Source organism: Suncus etruscus, chromosome 6 (genome assembly GCF_024139225.1).
Source record: "Suncus etruscus isolate mSunEtr1 chromosome 6, mSunEtr1.pri.cur, whole genome shotgun sequence".
In the NCBI taxonomy this organism is placed as follows: Eukaryota; Metazoa; Chordata; class Mammalia; order Eulipotyphla; family Soricidae; genus Suncus; species Suncus etruscus.
Genome location: NC_064853.1, coordinates 63,535,377 through 63,554,186, shown reverse-complemented (window position 1 = coordinate 63,554,186; position 18,810 = coordinate 63,535,377). Strand labels below are relative to the sequence as shown.

Genomic DNA, 18,810 nt, shown 5'->3' with positions numbered 1-18,810 from the left:
TTTTCTGTTTCTTTCTTTCTTTCTTTCTTTCTTTCTTTCTTTCTTTCTTTCTTTCTTTCTTTCTTTCTTTCTTTCTTTCTTACTTTCTTTCTTTCTTTCTTTCTTTCTTTCTTTCTTTCTTTCTTTCTTTCTTTCTTTCTTTCTTTCAGTGTTTCTTCTTTTTCTTTCATCTTCCTTCCTTCCTTTCTCTCCTTCTTTCTTCTGTCTTTCTTGTTTCTTTCTTCCTTCCTTCTTTATTTCTTCCTGTTCTTTATTTCTACTTTTTCTTTCTTTCTTTCTTTCTTTCTTTCTTTCTTTCTTTCTTTCTTTCTTTCTTTCTTTCTTTCTTTCTTTCTTTCTTTCTTTCTTTCTTTCTCTTTCTTTCTTTCTTCTTTTTCTTTCTTTCTTTCTTCTCTCTCTTTCTTTTTTCTTTCTTTCTTCTTTCTTTCTTTTTCTTCTTTCTTTCTTTTTCTTTTTTTGCTCTTTCTCTTCTTTCTTTCTTTTTCTTTCTTCTTTCTTTCTTTCTTTCTTTCTTTCTTTCTTTCTCTTCTTTCTTTCTTTTCTTTCTTTCTTTTTCTTTCTTCTTTCTCTTTTCTTCTTTCTTTTTCTTCTTTCTTTTTTCTTTCTTTCTTTCTTTCTTTTCTTTTCTTCTTCTTTCTTTTTCTTTCTTTCTTTCTTTTCTTTCTTCTTTCTTTTCTTCTTTCTTTCTTTTCTTTTTCTTTCTTTTTCTTTCTTTCTTTTTTCTTTCTTTTTCTTTCTTTCTTTCTTTCTTTCTTTCTTTCTTTCTTTCTTTCTTTCTTTCTTTCTTTCATTCTTTCTTTCTTTCTTTCTTTCTTTCTTTCTCCCTCTTTCTTCTCCTCTTCTTCCCTTACTGCTCCTCTTACTTATTCCTCTATATTCCCTATTTTAATTAATAAACCTTTGGTTTGCAATATTTTTACAGATGGCGTATTATGCATACCATTTTACCTCCTTTAAGTGCCTATTTCTTGTCCAGAAATAAGAAACTTTTTATTATTGGTCCTTTTTCTGTCCTCTGTGACAAGGTTTTTACAATGGATCTCTTGATTGGCCCTCATTTCTATTATTATTACCATGCATTTTTGTATTCCACAAAGATTAACATGATCTTTCTATGTGTATATCTTTTTCTCTGATTCATTTTGCTTGGCACAATAATACCCACATACTCCCATTGTGTAGGTGCACCAAAGTTTCTTCATTCATACCTCTGTTCTTGGACACTTGTGTTGTTTACATTCTGGATATTGTGAATAGTGCTGAAATTAACATAATAGTGCAGATATGTTTTTCTCTGTTCTGCTTTTGTGTCCCCCATTTATATTCTCAGAATTGATATCACTATGTCTTATGGGAGCTCAATTACAAATTTGTTTTTCTTGTTTGTTTTGAGGTATGTCTATATGCTTTTCCACTAGCAGTGAATAAGAGTCTCTTTCTCCTCTTATCTGTGCCAGTAATGGTTGTCTAAACATCTCTGAGACTGACCTGGCAGTGATGTTTTGATCTGAGTATGCAACAAATCATATAAGTTATCTTTAGTCTTACTATTTTAAGAGAAGAATTCCTATTTTAAATATAGGCAGGGGATGGGGGAGATGAGAGATGGGGGTAATGGTTATGGTAAGATTGCACTAGTGAAAGGGGTGTACATTTTTTTTTAACTGAAACCCAACTACAAACATCTTTTATCTTGTTTATTTTTTTCCAGAAGATAACAACTTTATTCAGTGTATATGGCTGAAGCCAAAAGCCCCAGAATCAGCCCCTGAAAAAAAAGCCTACAAACATCTTTTTAGTCATGGTGTTTATATAAATTATTATTAAAATTGATCCCCAAAAATCATTAATGTGAAAAATATATGCATTACTGTGTTCATATCTGGGCTTAGTATGCATGATAGCCAGAATAGAAAGACATACAAATTTCCAATAGCAGCTGAATTAATAAAGAATTTATGGTATCTATACACAATGAAATACTATGAGTCAAAACAAAATATAAAAATATGAGATGAGGCCTATTCTGAGTTATATGAAATGGCAGACTATCACAAGAAGGGAAATTATCCAGAAACAAAGGACAAATATAGAATTGTTTTACTCATCTGATGTGTATAAAGTCTCAAATTATGGGTAACTATATTATCAACTAATAATAAATATTTTATTTTGGGATAGATACCACAGAGTGCCAGATATTTTAGGATGGAGTGAGAAGAGCAAATAGTTTGACATATAGCCAATACCCAATATAACCAACACCCAAATATGTTCCCAAATAAATATTGGTAATTATTAAATATAGACTTAATGCCACAAAGTCAAAAAGTAGAGATGTAGGTGAGAAATTATAAATTACTCATGATTTTCAAAAGTTTGCTGAATATTCTTCCTTGCTATTCACTGTTGCTCAGGTATTTAAAGACTATCCACTTTAAATGCAGGAGGTTTCTAAGGCTTAAAAAATCAATCAAAAGATTTATATAAAATATAAAATAATGAGACCAGTTAAAAATTTTTTGAGGCTTCTGGTTGAAAAATTTCATGTTAACCTATCACAAATTAAACTAAAACTGTTTTCAATTATATTGCTAAAAACATATTAGTAACTTACTGGTTTAAATTAATAATAACTTTTTCAAAAAAAGGTAAAAAAACAGGCAAGACTATGCATAAAATCTATCTTCACCTTCATCAAATAACTTAAGTTTTCATATTCAGTATGCAATATTTCTGTTAAAATACAGACCGTAAAAATAGTAACTGGTGGCAAATCCTAATTTTTCATTTGACATTAACTGTAATGTTATTAGGCATAGGTAAGTTGTCAGTCCAAGAACAATGTATCTACACCAAAATATTTCCCACATATCCCATCTTGAGTGGTGAATTTTACTACTTTAACTTTGGAATATGTACTGGGCCTACCCTTGCCTTTGAGCATAGGTTTTCTTAACTTCCTTCTTACGCTCTCCATCTCCCTCCTCAGCACCTACATATAAAACATGTTTTTTGGGGTGTGTGGGATGTGGGTTCTGAGTGATAACGCAGAAAATAGTTCTAGGGCATTTGCCTTGCACTCACCAAACCTTGTTTTGAACCCAGGTATTTCATATGGTTTTCCAAACCCACCAATAGTAATTCCTGAGTGGAGGGACAGGAAATAACTCCAGAGAGCAGTTGGGTATAACCCCAAATCCCAAACCAAAATAAAATATAGAAAATTTTATTTGATATGGTTGTGAAATTTATATTAACTTATTTTTTTATTAAGAAGTAATTCTAACTTTTCATATTAATTTGGAATGGAAAGAATAACAGAAATAATATTCTTCTAAGACAACTAAATTTACGATAATTACCAGAAAATTTAATTTCATATATATCTCCCATTGCACTTAAATAGCAATTCTTTTAGTCATTGGGAGATTCTTTTAGTATAAGTGTATCTGATATCCCTGACCTTTTAAACATGACCTTTCAATTAGTTATTTACCTGAAGATGGTGCTCACTAACAAACTTTGGAAAAAGATAATGTCCATGAATAAATATTATGACAAAAGAAATCAGTGCCAAAATATGAGAAAAGTGCCAAGTGAACCAGGATTTGGCATTATTGGGATAGAACATTATTCAGTATGGAAGTGGCTGGCAGAAAAACAAAGTGAAAATTGCATTAATAATTCCAAAGAATTGTGGAAAAAAAGATAATATTTAAATTAGTTACTAAGGACCAGAGCAGTGGTGCAAGCAGTGAGGCATTTGCCTTGCATGCACTAACCTAGGACAGACCACAGTTCTATCCACCGGCGTCCCATATGGTATCCCAAACCAGGAGGGATTTCTCAGTGCATAGCCATGAGTAACCCCTGAGCATCACTGGGTGTGGCCCAAAAACCAATAAATAAATACATACATAAATGATTTACTAATAATGGGTGCTCGCTTCAACAGCACATATACTAAAATTGGAACGATACAGAGAAGATTAGCATGGCCCTTGTGCAATGATTTACTAATAATGAGGTAACTGAGCTAAGGATGAAGTGAAAAAAATACAGAGAGATAATAAGCCTATAAACACAGATACTGGTAGAAATGTATAATATTAAAATGGTAGGGTCCAGTTACCCCAACACTAGCTTTCAGTTCTCCAATGCACAAATCTAGTTGGGGAGTCCTGACAAAGGTAAAAGACTAACTAACCAGAGGAATTATAGATAACACCAGAGTCAAAGCTTCAGACATTCAGAGATGTTGCCAAACAATTATAAAGTGATAAAATTGCCAAAAATGATAATAGTGTTACAGCACCTCCGCCCCTCCACTTTCACAAGCCTTAGTTTTGCACAAAATTTGAGTCAAGACTATTTGGAATACAATATGCAAAATCTGATATCCAAGTCTTAAGAAAAAGGTCCAGGTATGTGAAGGACTGGGCCTTAAAAAATAAGAACACTTCTCATTTCTCTCAGAGACCATCATTTTGGTGCAGTGTAAAAGCCTAAGAAGCTATCAGAGAAGTGATATCTTTAAAGAACTTTAAAGATAACAGAGTGAAGATGTTTAATGTTCTTGAAGAAACAATACTGTAGGCATTCAATTAAGAGAATTAAATTATGAGAAGGAAAATGAGAAAATGGAGATTAGAAATAAGTAATCTCAATAACATACTCAATGACAGAAAGAGAAAATTCAATGGAAGGCCTCTTTAGGAGATTGATAGGAGCTGAGGAACGAATCAATAATATCTATGATGTAACTCAAGAGATTTTCAGAAAACAAAAGAAGATAAAATAATTCTGAAGAAAAAGGAACAAAATACCAGGGAATTATGGGACATATTATATAGGAAATATCTAAGATTCACAGGAGTCCCTGAAGAATATGAAAAGGAGGTCAACAAATAACTTCTAGTCAAAGAAATAATAACAAAGAATTTCCAGAGAGGAATAAATGAACCTATATTAAAGAAGGTTGTAAAGTTCCAGGAAAAATAAACCAGAACAGAAGAACTCAAAGACACATTTTGATCAAAATTACAAAAGCCAAAGATAGAGTTAGATTCCTGAATGCAGTAAACAAGAGCAAAGAAGAAACTTAAAATACAAAGCAAGTTCCATGAGATTAACAACATTTCCAACAATTGAGGCTCTAGAGTCCAGAAGAAATTGGAGGAATATTGTAAAAAAATACAAGATATTAATAAAATTAACAACTCACCAAGAACACTGTTCATATTGAAAAATATATGAAACCACATGGATAAGAGCAGTTTAGAAAGTTAATGTTCTTGAAACTAGTTTTGTTGCAGTACCATTAAAAGCTCTCCTTTGAAAAACAAATTAATTTTCGCAATTCCTCAACTTCTACAAATTTAAGGAAATGAATTTCTTCATGTAAATTGTCCCAATGAATGTCAATAACTTAAACTCACTGGCATCCCACACGGTCCCTCGAGCTGCCAGTGGGGCTATTTCTGAGCATAGAGTCTGGAGTAAACCCTGAGAACCTCCAGAAGTGGCCCCCAAACCAAAACCCAAAACCAAAAAAACCCCTCCAAAAACCCAATATTTATGAGTTTTATAGATTAAGAAGGATATGGCACTCCTAAAAACATGTACAACTAATATGAAATATCATGATTTATAAAAACAACTCTCAAAAATCCTGAGGAAATCTATGATCAGCAACATAAAAATGTTAGAAAATAATAATACTTTTCCTTTGGATGGCTAAATTAAACCAAACATCATTAAGAAAATACTTGTATTAGAGGTAGAATGGAAGAGATGTTTTTCATAGACATCTATTGTCCTTGGATGGGGCTCCATGGAGGTAGATGGAGAGATGAAGGATGAGAGGTCTTTCTCCTCCAGCCAGGCCACATTTCCACCCCTCCAGCCATTGGGTCTGCAGGTTCAGGATAGTGGCCGTGAGAAAATCCACAGCAGCCAGGCTTCAGAAGACATTAGTTTTATTCAAGGCCCTAGCCACCACATGTGTGGCCTATCATAACTTTTTAAGCCATCTCCATTATTGTCCCTGTAATTTTAACATATTTCTTCTACCTCCATCCTCCCAGCTCCCCTCTTGCTGAATCTTCTCTCCCAATCAATTCTCCAAATCCTCTCTCTGAGCCTCAGGTGATCTTCCCAAAGACCCCTCCCAGAAATGGACAGGTCTTACCCTAAGGCAAAGTTATCTAGAAGATGGGAGATGGGGTAACATTCTGCCTCTTTCTTAAAACAAATAAAAACAAAAGAGCATAGGTTACCCTTTGTTTTCCTGGCTTCTGCTTTTAGCCAAAGGCAGGTAATATTCCCATAGCAATAAAGTTTAAAGTGTAAAATTAAAATATCAGTCTTTTCCATAAACATAACTTTTCTACAAAATATACCTGTAACTTTAAATGTTCTTAATGCTTATCTACCAAGCACTATCCTGGAACTTCCTTGCTCCTATTCTTTTTTTTTTTTAATTTTTTTTATTATTTTAATTATGACAACAAAGATGCAAAGAAAGAGGACAGGGTAAAGTTACAGTGGAAGCCCAATCACCCATAAACAGAATTCTCAGTAGTCCCATCGATGATATCCCAGCCTTGAACTTTCAGCCAAAGAACATTAAGAAAAACAAAACTGAACCCATGTACAATACAATTACTTTGTCCCTCAAATCCCCAGTTGTAGTACATACTATTTCTTAGCAGCACACAATATAATCTAAAGACAAACCTAGGGCCCATCCCTGATATCCTACATTTCCCCTTAGCACCACCAGTATAGAGCCAGGAGTAACCTCTTAATATTACCAAGTATGGCTCAAAATAAAAACTGAAAAAAAGAAATATAAAATCATCATTGAAAGTATACAAATTCGTGCTTGCTTCGGCAGCACATATACTAAAATTGGAAGGATACAGAGAAGATTAGCATGGCCCCTGCACAAGGAAGTATACAAATTCCCTTAAGAGGCTACAAATAAAAGTAATTATTAGTTCAAGTATTTAATAATACCTATAATCTATTTTAAAAGAAGACTATATTATATTCTTGGATAAAGCACACTTTGTTATGTTTATAGACCTATTTAGATTTTTCTTAATTAAATTTTTATCTCTCCTTATTCTTACTAAAGCATATATGAAAGAATTATTTATTTTATGTCAATTAAAAAATCTACCATATTATATATACCACAAATTTTAAATGTTATATATTATAAAATTACAAAATGTAGTTTTAAAAATTTGTAACTCATACATTATCTACAATCTCAAAGAATTTCAGTGGGTTATCTCTAATCATCTCTTTGTGTATATGTGTCATATAAAGAAATAATAAAGGGAGCCACAAATGGCTAAAATAAAAAGAATTAAATATTTTGCCTGAAACTGAGCTTATGTTGAAGGAGATGGCTAGAAAGAGTCCATGGAATTCTGATGGAGAGTAGCGGGAATCCTGTTAATGAATGTTTTGGTAGAATAATATACATATAAATTATAATTAAATTATTGTAAATACCAGTTCAGTAATAAAACAAATAGAGAGAAATTGTATTTATTCTGTTTTCATACCACTGTGCCTTGAAAATAAAAATAAATCACAATACAGATAGTGGGAGAAAACTCAAGCACTAATTAAATAGCCAATGCTGTGTCAAGGGAGAAGTTTATAACAATTAAGAAAACCAAAAACCCAGAAAGTGTTCAAATTAAACTTAATTGCAAAGCTAAATATACTAGTAAATGACTATTTTGGGAATCCCAACAAAGGGAACCCAAAGTAAGTAGGAGGATAATAATAATAATAATAAAAATAATAACATTTTAAAAACTAAAAAAGCAATCCAAAAGATCAACAAAACCAATAATTCAATTAACATATATGATTAATTGACCTTGTAATAATGATGCCTAAATAAATAATTTAGAATATTATTAATTAAGAAATTATTAGCAAGACTCACACAATAGAGTTAAAGCTCTAATAAAATCGGTCAAAAATTAGGGATACATGAAAAAAGATATAATCATAGAAATTAACATGATCATCAGACATTACCATGATACACCTGATGCCTTTAACATTGAGGATAAATGAATTTGTTTATTTTAGAAGAAATGAATAAAATTCTAAATTATATAACCATAGGAGACTAAATAAGATAAAACAGAGCACTTGTAGAGACCAATTGACTAGCAAAGTATTAAAAATATTAACCAAAGATATACATAAATAAAAGCCCGGGACCATATTCATTTACTAGAAAGTTCTTCCAAACAGACAAAGAAGACTTAAGTCCCAACTCTTTATGCTTTTTCCAGAATGCTAAATATTTCTTCCAGATGCTGTGAGGTTAAATAGTATAAACAGTACCAAAGAAAAAATAATTGCAAACACGAGAGAAATTGAGATACAAAACAAAATTTTAAAAATACATTAAAAATTGTCATTTGGCTATAGCAACAAGTTATTGTAGACAAAAATTATTTTTATAAAAGGCATTTTAAGGGGCCAAGGCGATAGTGCAATTGTAAGGTGTTTGCCTTGCACAGGGCTAACCCAGGACGGAACTGGGTTCAATCCCTGACATCCCATATGATTCTCCAAACCAGGAGTGAATTCTGAGCACAGAGTCAAGAGAAACTCCTGAGCATATAGGCTGTGGCCCAAAAAACAAACAACCAAAAAAATCCCTCAAAGAAAACCCCATATTTTGAATTATATAAACCAAATAAATATGGCAGCCTATAAGGAAGGCGTAGATTCCATAAAATAGGATGCACCCATATTGAAACATTTGTCATTACATTAATTAAAATTGTTTATCAACATTAATTTCTCTTATATGGAAAATTCATATAGTGTTTACAAATAATGGTTCTATCTACAGTGTATTAGAAAATAGGAATTAAATAATAAAATATTTCCTAGTGATTACTAAAGTATTATTTCTCACTTGCTTTCTTTTAATTTGTACAACCCTTTTTAGACTATTATTATATTATGGTTCAGACATGGAAGTATCTAGTAAAGCTTGCTTAATTGAAAATACAGAAATTGATCAAACCCAAATGCTGAATCTTGTCTTATTATGATGTAAGACATCATTTTCACTCTCTGAAGTAGAAGGAGTCATTTAAATATAAAAAGTATCCAAAGTTAACCCTTAATATTTGTGATCTCTTTAATTTAAAAAATCTGGCTTTAGTTTTACATTTATATTCTGTTTTTATAGTTTATTAATTTTTTTTCAAGAAAAGGCATTTTAACAGGAGTATATAAGAATCTATATTTGGAGGTTAAAAATTACCATACATGCAATATTATTGCCATTGTTGTGCTACTTAAAATAGAAATAAAAATGTAATGTGAATTTTACACACAAACATTGAATATAATTTAGTCCAATCATTCAATTTCATTGTTTCTTGATTTTCCTAAGCTTTTTTTTTATTTCTCTGAAACTTTTGACTTTTAACTTTTTAAAAATTTGCCCAGAGTAATAGAAGTATTATTCTCCTATAGCATGTATAAAATGTGTTAAAATGATGTAATAATATCATTGCCAAATGGTCACTACATGAATGCTAGTCATTACCTCCATACCTGCTGTTGAAGTAATTCTAACATGTATGACTATGTAGATAATATCTAAGAACTACTTTTTAAGCCACACCAAATTGTAGAACTGTCTTTGTGTTCAGGGACCACTGTTGGAGGTCTATAGGGTTCCATATATGGTTCAGGAATAAAACCCTGGTTTAACTGCATGTAAGAGAGACAACTCTAGGGCTATGCATCTAACCAAATATCCACTATATTAACTTTTAATTTGTAATATAGTATTCCTATTAATGATAGCCAGCTGATGCAAATAACAGATCTTATTTATAATCACTATTTTCTTTTACTTCTAAAAGTTCTTTTTCAGTGTTTTTGTTTGTGTATGTTTTTGGTCGACAACCAGCAGTGACCAAATGTCACTCCTGACTCTGTGCTCCTTGTGGTACACTGGGTTCCAATATAAGGTTCTGGTTCTTGAACCGGGACAGGTAGAGTGCAAGGTCTTTATGACCTTTAAATTAGCTTGTTATTTCCTTCTCTTCCTAAGAATAGTACATGGAAAGAGAACCTCAACACTTACCATTTCTCTACAACGTTTGTTTCACATCACTGATACAACTTTGGCAGGTATCTTCGAAGCCTTTTTGTCTGTTACTGGATACTTTAGTCTCCCCTAGATGGGTGTATCACCACATCACTTCTGCAACAGGCAAAGGAGTGAATGTAGACTTTTTCTTTCTTTTTCTTCTTTTCTTTCTTTTTTCTTTCTTTCTTTCTTTCTTTCTTTTTCTTTCTTTCTTTCTTTCTTTCTTTCTTTCTTTCTTTCTTTTTCTTTCTTTCTTTCTTTCTTTCTTCTTCTTTCTTTCTTTCTTCTTTCTTTCTTTCTTTCTTTCTTTCTTTCTTTCTTTCTTCTTTCTTTCTTTCTTTCTTTCTTTCTTTCTTCTTTCTTTCTTTCTTTCTTTCTTTCTTTCTTTCTTTCTTTCTTTCTTCCTTCCTTCCTTCCTTCTTCCTTCCTTCCTTCCTTCCTTTCTTTCTTTCTTTCTTTCTTTCTTTCTTTCTTTCTTTCTTTCTTTCTTTCTTTCTTTCTTTCTTTCTTTCTTTCTTCTTTCTTTCTTTCTTTCTTTCTTTTTCTTTCTCTCTTCTCTCTTTCTCTTTTCTCTCTTTCTCTCTTTCTTTCTTTCTTTTTTTCTTTCTTTCTTTCTTTCTTTCTTTCTTTCTTTCTTTCTTTCTTTCTTTCTTTCTTTCTTTCTTTCTTTCTTTCTTTCTCTTCTTTTCTTTCCTTCCTTCCTTCCTTCCTTCCTTCCTTCCTTCCTTCCTTCCTTCCTTCCTTCCTTCCTTCCTTCCTTTCTTGCTTTCTTCTTCCTTCCTTCCTTTCATCCGTTCTTTCTTACTTCTTCCTTCCTTCCTCCCTTTCTTCCTTCCTCCTTCCTTCCTTTCTTTCTTTCTTTCTTTCCTTTTTTTTTTTTTTGGTTTTTCGGGCCACACCCATTTGATGCTCAGGGGTTACTCCTGGCTACTCGCTCAGAAATTGCCCCTGGCTTGGGGAGACCATATTGGGTGCCGGGGGATTGAACAATGGTCCTTTCCTAGGCTAGTGCTTGCAAGGCAGAGACACCTTACCTCTAGCTCACCGCCCCGAATGTGGACTTTCTAATTGAGCTTTTCTTTAAATGCCTAACTCACATTTTCAACTGAATTTTTTTTTAAATTTCCAGCTTTATATTTCCAGGATCTAGAAATAAAATTCAAAGAAATAAAGTTATTTGGAAAATTAGAAATTTTTCAGTCAACTTAAATACAACTTTTTTTTTCTTAATTTATTTATTATGCCAAATCTGCAGCATGATGATTAAATAGAAGGAATCTGAGTAAGACAAGCTTTATGTAGTCATTTAACTTGTTATGTGTAAATTTAGATATGTTTCCTTATATGTAAAATACGAGCCATCTCTGAGGTATGTGGGGGCTTAAATGGGCTAAACCCAGAAATTCTCAGGGTGTTAGTAAGGGTCTGTGGTTCTAGGGTTTGGGCTCAGCGATATGCCATGCCACCAAGATTTAAGCATTGCCTGGGGACCTTGAAGTGTCAGGGAATACACAAAAAGCCTTTGGACAGACTGTAAGTTATATAATTTAAAATGTTAAAATCAGAGAAAATATATACAAAACACCAGTTTCAGTGTTGAGAACAAAAGAAGTGTTTGACAAAATATGAATAAGGCCTTCTTTAACTATATATTCTTTCCCAACCAACCTAATATTGTAAGCATCAATAAATCTGAAAATATCAACACTTAAAAATAATTTCAGGTCTTTCTTATTTAGTTTTTCATCCTATGTTTATTTTATTTTGGTTATTGAAATAAACCTCTCCTAGTCTATAGAGAGTATACATCACTTTTTAATGTAAAATTCTGTGACACTTAGGAAACATTTGTTTTGCTCTTATTACAGTTCTTTGTCACTTAATAAGTCTATTGGGAAAGATCACATACAATCTCATCTTCCTAGCACCTAGATTCTCTATATATTCAATATATATTTGCTAAATAAATACAATATAATTTTCTACAAATGCCTACACTAAAATTTTTTGCTCAAATTATTTTGTAGCTTCCATTTATTCTATTCATTCTAAAGTCTAACTTTTTTACTTACATTTTCTCTTAGTTTTTTTCAGGGACAAGGGTGAAGCTGGAGACACAATGGCAGTGCACAGAACTTATTTCTAACTGCATCGAGGAATCACTCATGGTGGGATTAGGGACCAAATATTTGGTTGATTGTATGCCAGGCACTTATTCTCCCTAAAGTTCTATAGCTCCAGCCCTAAGCTATTTTCTCTTTAAAAAGAGTTTTTACAGGGGCCAGAGATATAGCATAGTGGTAGGGTGTTTGCCTTGAAAGCGGCTGACCCCGGACCAACAGTGGTTTAAATCCTGCCATCCCATATTGTCCTCTGTGCCTGACAGGAGTGAGTTCTGAGCAGAGAGCCAGGAGCAATCACTGAGCTCCACCGGGTGTGACCCAAAAACAAAAGTAAAAACAAAATTTTTTTACTCAGAAATAAAAATAAAGTAATGTTGCTTGCTTGACTTTTTTCTTTCTTGTTTTGGGGCCACACCTGGAGGTGTTCAATGTTTACTATTGACTCTTATGTCAGCTATCACTGGGTGTGGCCCCCCAAAAAAAACAAACAAAAAAGGGAAAGTTTTAAATATTGGTTTTAAATATACTTTGTAATTTTTAATCTGTAGCATTTTGCACTTTTATTTATAGTACATATTATATTAAATTAATATGTTTGGAATTATGTTAAAATGCGTGACTTAGTATACTCATTTTTTATTATCCTATCTCTTTTCTTAATTTTTGGGCCACACTCAGTGGCACTCGGGGGTAATGCTGGTTCTTAGTTCTTAGTAACTAAGAAGTTACTAGGGGTAGGCTCAGAGGACCATATGGGATGCCAGGGATCAAACTAGAGTTGGCCATGTGCAAGGCAAATACCCTACCCACTGTGCTATAATTCCAGTCCCTCTCTTCTCAATTTTACTTGGACACTTTCCTGTTTGATTTATTTTATTTTATTCTTTTTTAGTGTATTAGTTACCTATAGACATTTTGTTCCAACATAATCAAATGATTGTTGTAGCAGAGGGTCAAGAATAAGCTTATTTATAGTTTTTTGTTTGTTTTTAATTTTTTTAATTTTTTAACTAAAATGCAACTACAGACATGTTTATCATCACAGTGTTTAAAAAAGACACTACTATAAGAAAATAAATTAAAATAAAATCTTCAGTCCATTTTCCTTTTTTCTTCTTTTCTTCTCTTTCTCTTCTACTTTTTCTTCTTTTCCTTTTTCCTTTTCATTTTCTTCTTCCTCTTCTTCCCCCTTCTTCCTGTTTTTTTGTCTTCTTTTTCTTCTTTTACTTCTTCCTCTTCTTTTTTCTTCTTCCTCTTCCTCCTTCTCTGCTTTTTTCTTCCTCTTCTTTTCTTTGTCTTTTTATTCTTCTTCCCCTTCTTTCTTTTCTTCTTTCTCTTCTTCTTTCTCCTCTTCTTCCTCTTCTCACACTTCCTCCAACTCTTCTTAATATTCTCTTTCTAGTCTCTGGGACTCTAATGACTATGTTGTTTCTGTTGAGTTTATCAAAGACTACTATTTTCATCTGTTTACATTTTTGTGTAGTTTATTCATTGTCTGATCATTTGCTTTAAGGTTCTTTTCCAATCTCTTATGCTGTATGGAGTTGTTCTGCATCTCGTCCTTTGGCTCACTGATCCTGTCCTGAGATGCTATTACTCCCTTGGAAAGGCATTCCATTGAGGTTTTCATTTCATTTACTGAGCTTTTCAGATCTGTTGTTTGAATTTGGAGTCTTTTGAGTTCTATCATTTTGGTCTGCTCAGCTCAATCTATGCTTGCTTTGAGTTCTTTGAATATATGCCATATTAATACTCTGAATTCCTTAGCTGAGAGGCTTTTCAGGTTATGTTCATTCTCTATGTGTAGTGTTATGCATTGTTTCCCCACTGCAACATTTGTATAGTGGTATTTACTATGATTGGGGCTAAGGGGACATGGCATCTTCTTGGCTGTCTTGGGCAGAAAAGCAGACCTCCTGTTTTATTTTTCTGTTATTCTTTAAAATAAAAGAATGTAATAAATTATGAATTACTTGTATTTAAAATGATAGATGAGTAGTGAATTATTAGATCAAGTATCTGGGTCATTGGTAAAACCATGATTGGGATATATGAGGCCCTGGGCAGAGGAGCAGTAAAGGTTAGTAGAAAAAAAAGAATAATTTAAGGATGATTTCTTGAGGCCCTTTTAAAAATAAACTGAGTTTTAGTAGACCTATAAAAACTCTTATGTTAAAGAAACATTATTTTTATATTTATATTTTGTATTAAAAATATTTAAGCAAGTACCTTCTAGATTAAAGTTCTAATCACACACATGATAACCCTGCTTCAGTCACTGAAACTGCATATTTGCTACTGAACAGAGTATCCTTGAGCACAGAGCTTGGAGTAAACTCTCAACAATGTAAAGTGAATTCAACCTCATCAAATAAATAATAAAATTAGAATATTATGAGAAGGAAAAGAAGAGTGTGCAGAAGATACATTATGCAAGAAATGTTAAAATATTTATCTCCAAAATCTAAAATGTTACTAATAACTCTTGAAAAATATTTTATACATAAATAGTAATTTTTATTATCTTTGAGGCAATGTAGGAACAATAATATTTTGATTAAGTTTTGGTTATATGAATTTGCTGCACCAAAAGTAAAATGCATAACACACTACTCTAATGACCTTATGTCACATGTTTCTTCCTTAACCACAATTCATTTTTAAATAGTCATAGTCTTTTTCATGCAACTTTTTTTTATAACATATTTGGTAAGACTTTTGTAAAAAAAATTGCTTTTTATTTTATAAATGTATAGAAAATTTAATGAAGGGGCCGGAGAGATAGCATGGAGGTAAGGTGTTTGCCTTGCATGCAGGTCGGTGGTTCAAATCCCGGCATCCTATATAGTTCCCTGGGCCTGCCAGGAGCAATTTCTGAGCATTGAGCCAGGAGTGGCCCCTGAGCACTCCGGGTATGACCCAAAAACCAAAAAAAAATTTTTTTCAATGAAACAAAAAGGTACATAAAAGGATATATAATGTATTATATATTTGTATTACTTTATTCTCATTAATACATGCATCAGTGGTGGGAATGTTGCACTGGTGAAGGTGTTTGTTCTGTTTATGACTGAAACACAACTACAATCATGCTTGTAATTATGGTGCTTAAATATATATATATATATATATATATATATATATATATATATATATATATATATATATATATATATATCTTGGTTTTTGGGTCACAGCCAGAAGCGCTCAGGGGTTACTCCTGGCTCTACACTCAGAAATCACTCCTGGCAGGCTCGGGGGACCATATGAGATGCCAGGATTTGAACCACCATCCTTCTACATGCAAGGCAAACGCTTTACCTCCGTGCTATCTCTCAGGCCCCAAGAGTAGAGGAGGGGTAAGTGGCGACAGGCAGGGGCTCGGATCTGGGCAGCACTGACTCCCAGGAGATGGTAGAGAGGTGAGTAGCTACAGTCAAGGGTGCAGACCAGGGCTATGCTGGCTCCCATGCAGTGGATGAAGGGCGAGTGATCAAGGCACAACTGGGCACTCTAACATTGTGGCTAGGAGCTTATCTGCACTGACTGTCAGGAATAGAGGGAGGGGAGATTGTTCCAGGCTCAACTGGAAGACGTGGAGGGGCCACATGCTGAGGTTTGAAGGGGCCAATCCTCAGGACCTTAATCAATATACCCACCTAGAGTTGCACTCCAGCCCTATGCCACAGTTGCAAACAAGGGCTGAAATCTGAAGGCACTGCACTATAGTCTAAACTAAAAAAGGCTAAGAAATATGGATAAACCAAGGAAGACACTAACAACTAGGGATATGGAGTAAAATTCTAACAAGTTTTCAAGTCCACCAACATTCACAAGCCAAATAGATGAAGACCTAAAAAGCAGTCATGGCAAAATAAATGCAAGTCATGGTAAAAAGAATGAAAGAATCACTAGCCAGCGAGTACAAGAAATCCATAGATGAACACATCAACCAACTTAAAAAAAGAACTTTTACAGAGCATGAGATATATTATACAAATAGAATTAAAGGAAGTAAAAATAGTCTTAGAAAGCCATAATAGCAGAACCACACAGTCGGAGAATCACATAGAGGAACTTGAAGAAAAACTGCAAACAAAAAATGACAATAAAGCCAACAATGGAATAAAACGTAAAGCATTAGAAGAAAAGGTTCAGTATTTAATGAACAAAGACAAAAGAAATAATCTACAGATTGAAGGTATACCAGAAGGGGAGGAAATAGGAAAAAGGGAAGAACAAGTGGTCAGGGAAATAATTGCAGAAAACCTTTCCACCCTCTGGAAAGAGGCTTCAGTGCAAATCCAGAGGTAAAAAGAGTCCTTAATAAAATAGACCCTGGGACCAGCAAGGTGGCACTAGAGGTAAGGTGTCTGCCTTGCAAGTGCTAGCTAAGGATCAGGACCACGGTTCGATCCCCCAGCATCCCATATGGTCCCCCAAGCCAGGGGGCAATTTCTGAGTGCTTAGTCAGGAGTAACCCCTGAGCATCAAATGGGTGTAGCCCGAAAAAAAAATAGACCCTAATAAACCAACACCAAGACATATAGTAATCCAAATGGCAAACATCAAAGAGAAAGATGAACTCCTTAAAGCAATAAGGGAGAAAAAATTCTCAAGTACACAGAAAGAAACATAAGAATCAAACCAGATCTCCTATTTAAAACAATTCAAGCAAGGAAAGAGTGAAATGACATATTTAAATGACTTAATGAAAAAAATTCCAACCTGTAGTCCATTACCCAGCAAAACTCTCATTCATGTGGGAGAGAAGACTAAAAACATTCTCAAAAAAATGAACTCACAGTATTTGTGCAAACAAAACCAATGATAAATGACCTACTCAGAGATGAATTACCAATCCAAACTCCCAAATATAACAACAACCACCCAACACAATACAACTGCACATAAATCCTCTCTGTCAATAATCTCTTTAAAAGCCAATGGACTAAACTCTACCATTATAAGACACATAATAGAAAGCTGGATTAGAAAACATAAACCAAATTTCTGCTGCCTGCAAGAAACACACCTACAAGCACAGGATAGACACAGGCTTAAAATAAAAGGATAGAAATCAATCATTCAAGCCAATAAAAAAAATAGGGGGAACGGCCATTCTTAAATCAGACCAAATTGCATTCAACCTCAAGAAAGTGATCGAGACAAAGAAGGTTACTAATCACTGATCAGGGGAACACTAGATCAAGAGGGACTAACCCTGGTTAATATTTATACACCAAATTCAGAGCCAGAAACTGTAAGGCAAACCTGGAGAAATACATGAAAGAAAATGTGATAGTAGTAGGAGTTCTGAATACTCCATTATCACCACTGGACAGATCTACCAGACAGAAAACTAGCAAAGATATAAGAGCCGTCAATGAGAAATTAGAATATTTAGGGCAAATATACTTATATTGGGCCCTCCACCCCCAGAAAGCAGAATACACTTTCTTCTCAAGTACACATAGAACCTCTTCCAGAATAGACCATGCTGTAGGATATAAATCTAACTTGAATAAAATCACGAACATAAGAGTCATTAGAAGGACGCTATCAGATCACTATGCAACAGAGGTCAAAATTGACTGTAAAAAGAAGCAATGAAGAAAATCCAACGCCTGGAGATTAAACAACATGCTGCTCAACAACAGTTGGATTATAAAGGAACTCAAAGAAGGAATAAAAAGATTCCTTGAGACAAACGATAATGAAGAGACAATCTGTGGAACACTGCAAAAGCAGTAATTAGGGGGACCCTCATAGCAAAACAGGCCTATGTCAGGAAAGAGGAAAATGATATAATCATCAGTTTAAAGGGTCACCTTAAGGAAATGAGATAACAGTAGCAAAGAAATACAAACACAACCAGAAAACAAGAAATAATAAAAGATCAGAAATAAACAACAAAGAAATTAAGAAAACAATACAGAAAATAAATGAGACCAGGAGTTGGTTGTTTGAAAGAATAAACAAGATAGACAAACCACTGGCAAGACACAACAAAAAAAGAGGAAAAACACTCAAATAAGTAGGATAACAAATGAAAAGGAAAAGATTACAAGAGAACCCCAAGAAATCCAACACATCTTAAGGTCTTATTATGAACAACTATACTCAGTTAGACTAGAGCAGGGGTCTCAAACTCAATTTACCTGGGGGCCGCAGGGAGCAAAGTCAGGGTTGAAGCAGGGCTGCATAAGGGATTTCACAAAAAAAGTCCTCAAACGTCATTATTAACAATTTTAATTATTTTTATTATTTTAATTATTTCTTCTGAACTTGAATAGAACTTTGAGTGAAGATCATCTTCTGAACATGGCATCTTTTGCCTATTCCTTGCTGCCAGAGACTTGAAAGCGCTTCTCACAAATCTGAACCACATTTGGCTTTAGAGAGGAAGCAGTTGAGATACTCAGTATGGCTTGAAAATGATCGTCATTGAGTCTAGACCTGTACTTTGAGTTATTGAAGTTCAATGTGGAGAATAACTTTTCACAAAAATATGTGCTCCCAAAA

The 18,810-nt window shown here is 33.5% G+C and overlaps 2 non-coding genes across 2 annotated transcripts; both read left to right on the top strand.

Moving 5' to 3' along the window:
• Nucleotides 1–3,942: 3,942 nt before the first annotated feature.
• Nucleotides 3,943–4,047, top strand: LOC126012388 (U6 spliceosomal RNA). The gene has a single exon (XR_007496880.1). It is a non-coding gene; the product is annotated as a U6 spliceosomal RNA (small nuclear RNA).
• A 2,838-nt stretch (nt 4,048–6,885) lies between these two features.
• On the top strand, nt 6,886–6,993 carry LOC126012312 (U6 spliceosomal RNA). Its single transcript, XR_007496829.1, has one exon. It is a non-coding gene; the product is annotated as a U6 spliceosomal RNA (small nuclear RNA).
• The last annotated feature ends 11,817 nt before the right edge of the window (nt 6,994–18,810 follow it).